General features: G+C 31.1%; 1 long non-coding RNA gene across 1 annotated transcript; it reads left to right on the forward strand.

Annotated features, from left to right (window-relative positions):
- The first annotated feature begins 985 nt into the window (after window positions 1-985).
- On the forward strand, window positions 986-1,525 carry LOC137827156 (uncharacterized). The gene is made up of 3 exons (XR_011083672.1): window positions 986-1,055; window positions 1,130-1,225; window positions 1,343-1,525. It is a non-coding gene; the product is annotated as an uncharacterized lncRNA (long non-coding RNA).
- The last annotated feature ends 2,862 nt before the right edge of the window (window positions 1,526-4,387 follow it).

Consider the following 4,387-nt stretch of genomic DNA (forward strand, 5'->3'; position numbering starts at 1 on the left):
TACATAACGTTCCTCTCTCCCCTGATGTGGCGAAGGTAACAGTTGAAAAAGTACGATTTCCTGATGCTCGTGTTCCACTACCTTCAGATGAGGTAACCACTGTGGCCGATGCATTTCAGACATTCGTTGCCTGGCCCAGAGAGCTCATTCGATCTATGCCCGAACCTCATGTAATAATTTCGTTTCATTATATTATTTTTTATTTATATTTATATATTACATATAATTTAATACAAATGTTGTTTATCTTGTAGAAACCTTTTCAGCCACCAAGTCCGAAAAATAAGCGTGAGGTTCCAGTTGACGATCCTATGGCTTCCCTACGTCTCATTGCTAGTCAGATTGGCAATGATCCTTTTCCAGTTCCGTGGGATAATACATTTTTTCAAATAAACACTGAACTGCCACTGATAATTTACAACACAGATTTATCAGAATTTATATCTGGGAAACAGGAGCTCAATATAAGTATAATTCAATTTTTTATGATGTAAGTATCTTTACCTATTATTCAATTTACTTTATGTTAAATTATTATTGATTATGCTTTAACTAAAAACTTGTAGGTTTTTGCATAGAGTCTGTATCACTGAGGGGAAGGAAAATATGTATGGATTCTTAGATCCTGCATATACTAATCCCGTTGGACCAAACTCAACTGAGACTCGAGCATACATCACTAACATCCTGGAAAAAGAGGGAAAACAAATTTATTTATGCCCTTATATTAATGAGTAAGTTTAATTATATGTCATCAATTATTATTATTTCATGTTTTAAATATTTACTAACTCTTTTCATTGATCATATAGGCATCATTGGCAGTTACTTGTCTTATCAATGGTTGATAAACTGCTGTGTGGTTTTGTTCCCTACACAAGAAGATGCCCACAAAATTTAAGGACATCATTGATACGTAAGTATAGTATAAACTGTGTATGTTACTAATTAACCATCTACTAATGAGGTTTTTTGTATTAACCAGTTCATGGCGTGGATATAACATCCTAAAAGGTCGATCCAGTTCAAATAATTTGAACTACATAAGAGTAAAGGTTTGTAATTTTTTTCTTTCTCTATTATCATTGTTTATCAATATACTAACATATTACTTTTTATTGAATTATAGTGTAATAAACAACCAGGAAGCTATGAGTGTGGCTATTACATTATGCAATGGATGATTACCATTATAAGACTAGGTGTTAAAACTGGTTGGAAAGAGGTATATGTTAAATCATTTTTATAATTCTTGAACATATATATATATATATATATATATATATATATATATATATATATATATATCTAGAAACTAATTTATGTCAACTTTGCAATGCAGTTATTCACAGAAGAAACACCAATGAGTGAGGAAGGCATTTCATATGTTAGAGATTCTTGGTCCACATATTTCATTAATTTTTATAACTCTAGCATAGGTAAACAATAGTGGTTTTATTATATGTAATTTGATCACTTGTAAATGTACATTTTGATGATTTCAATTGATTACTACATTTTTGTATTTGTCTGGCTGGGTTTGATCATTATGCAGGTTATTTAAATATATGGTTTCTGCACAAAACAGAGTGAACTTTAAAAAAAACAGCACTATTTACAAATGCGGTCATTTACCAAGACCGCATTTGTAAATAGTGATTTATGAATGCGGTTTTTACCAAGACCGCATTCATAAATCCTAAACCCCAAACTCACTCCCTAATTCAGAATAATATACAAATGCGGTTATTTTAGGTAACCGCATTTGTAAATGTGATTTATGAATGCGGTCATAGAACCGCATTTGTAAATGCCAGATTTACGAATGTGTGCTGATCAAATGCGGTTCTATGACCGCATTTGTAAATTTAAAATAGCCGCATTTGTTTTACATATCTGCATAGTGACAAAATTAACGAGATCCAAGGGAGAAATCATGGTCTTGAAAATGAACCTATGCCTGTCTAATTGGTTCTTTAGTTATATTTATCTATAATAATTTATGTATTGCTGATTGAAAAAAAAAAATCAATAATAATTTAGGTAGTGTATATATCGTATTATGGCCTTTTCATAAGATTGAATTGTTGATTTGAAGAAAAAATAACAGAAGAAAAGGCCACTGTACTCGTTCATGATGCAAGTTTTAGTTGTTATCTTATCCCCTGTTAAACAAGCTGCAATGTTCATGCAATTGTAATTATTATCACAATTTACACACTCATTTTATTTTGATCCCATTCTTTTATCATTTATTTATTTATTTAATATTCAACTACTAACTTCAATCAATATGCATTTTCAGATAAAATAATATTTTAACATTTTAATTTCTTAAAATTAAATAAGTCAATTTGTAAAAGAAAAAAATATATGTTGAAACTCTTGATGTGATAGTTTTAATAAAGGTATAATTAATAAAACTTATTCATATTTGGCTAATCTAAAAAGGTGCAGTGGATTGGCAATTAGGCTAAGTGAGAATGAAGATATATTAGAAATTGTTGAAGACAAAGAAACAAAGGGAGGTATATTAGTGAAGTGGAGGAAAGAGATGGAATATTATGGGTGAGGAAGAGCGAGAGGATGGATGGGTGCATGAGGGAAGGCGTGATCGGCGGTGAGGGTAGGCGAGAGAACAGCGAGGTGGTTGAAGGAGGCGTGAGAAGAGTGAGAAGCGGAAGCACCGTAGTAAAGGCAAAAAGTTCTTGATGAGGAGGAGGAGGTGCTGTTTTGAAGGGAGAAAGAGAGAAAGTGCGAGGTTGCGGCAGAGGAGGAGGGAGCATGGTGTGGGTCCTTCTTGGTGTGATGGAGTTCGGTCTGCAACTGCTTGAGGCGGGGCTGGAGAATGGAGATGAGATCCACGCAATCACAATTTCACCTCACTCTGCCACATAAGCAACTGTCTCTTCCACATAAGCAACACTTGACGTCGTAAAGTTGGATTTGACGGAAAGATCAATTTAGATACATTTTAGAAAATATAGGGACCAAATTGATTTTTTTAAAAATCACTATACTAAATTGACTATTGTCCCAGAAAGTAGGGACGGTAATTAAACTTTATTATTATTATTATTTTAAAAAAAAATTAGAAATGATTTGTTTTCTTGTCTTTTTATTAAGGAAAATCAATCAAATGAACTAGTTATTTTATGTTGTGATTTCAATAGAAAATGAAAATAATCAGTTTGTTTTAAAAATTAATAAAATGATTTTAATAGAATGTTGTTATGATTTTTAAACTATTTATAAATCATTTAAACAAGTTTCATTAAATGATCAAACTGATTTAACCATCTTTTCAGTCACATAAAGATAACTCTAATAATTTTTAAAACAAGATATTACACAATACATTTTTCAAGAGAGAAAAATAAAGAGTTTTAGATTCCTTTTTGAAATCTTGGATCAGTATTGCAGTGTGAAGTAAGTTTTGGGTTATCATTTTCTACTGTTTTTCATTTGTGTAAAGTTCAGGTGTATCCTAAATTCATTTTTTAATACTGTTATGTTTTGTAGATAGTTTCAGATAGTGTTTCTGGAATTTGTGTTTTTTACTGAGAAGGTTATGTGTTCTTGAAGGGTTCAAGATCAATACTCTTGGTTGTTTTGTAATCTAGTTTGATTGCATTAGTGTATTCTGAATGGTGTACTGAGAACTAGATGTAACTCTTGGTTAAGATTGAACTAGTATAATTCTTTTATGTGAATTCTCTCTTCCCTACTATGATATATGTGATATATGTTGTTCTTTGTGTTCTTCACATAAATCAATCAATTGTTTCTAAATCAACAAGTTTAAATTTTGATTACATAACTGTTATTCTTTTAATAACCAGATGAACATGTTAATAAAATGGTTGATTTAATTGAACTCTTCAATCTAATACTAGTATTTGTGAAAACAATTCACCCCCCTCTCTTGTTTCAAGCCATATATTCTAACAAAATCAAGTTTTTGAAAGATCTTTGAACTTTCTTGTAGCAAAATTTTCATCATCTTGTTGAAGCCAAAAATATTTCACTGTTGTTGTAAAATTAAGAAATTCAATTGTGTTTCTTGTTTCACAATTTAGGTTAATTCATTCCGTTATTTACCGTGTTGTATTTTTGTATTGAATTGTTAGCCAACATAGGGTTTCTTGGGTGGGTAGTTCTGTTGTAACAGGGTGTTGCGGTGTGTGTTTTGGTTCTTGTAGTTGTTCAAGAACAATTTGGTGTATTTTCTTGTACAAAATTTCGATTTTGGTGAAAACCACCTTGGTGTGAGGTGAGACTTGACGTAGCTCTACATATGAGTGAACTAGTATATAATTCTTAGTGCTTTTCCGTGTTTTTTGTTTTGCTTTACATATTATCAACATAATAATTTGTTTTGATATAA

Source organism: Phaseolus vulgaris, chromosome 8 (assembly GCF_000499845.2).
Source record: "Phaseolus vulgaris cultivar G19833 chromosome 8, P. vulgaris v2.0, whole genome shotgun sequence".
Classification (NCBI taxonomy): Eukaryota; Viridiplantae; Streptophyta; class Magnoliopsida; order Fabales; family Fabaceae; genus Phaseolus; species Phaseolus vulgaris.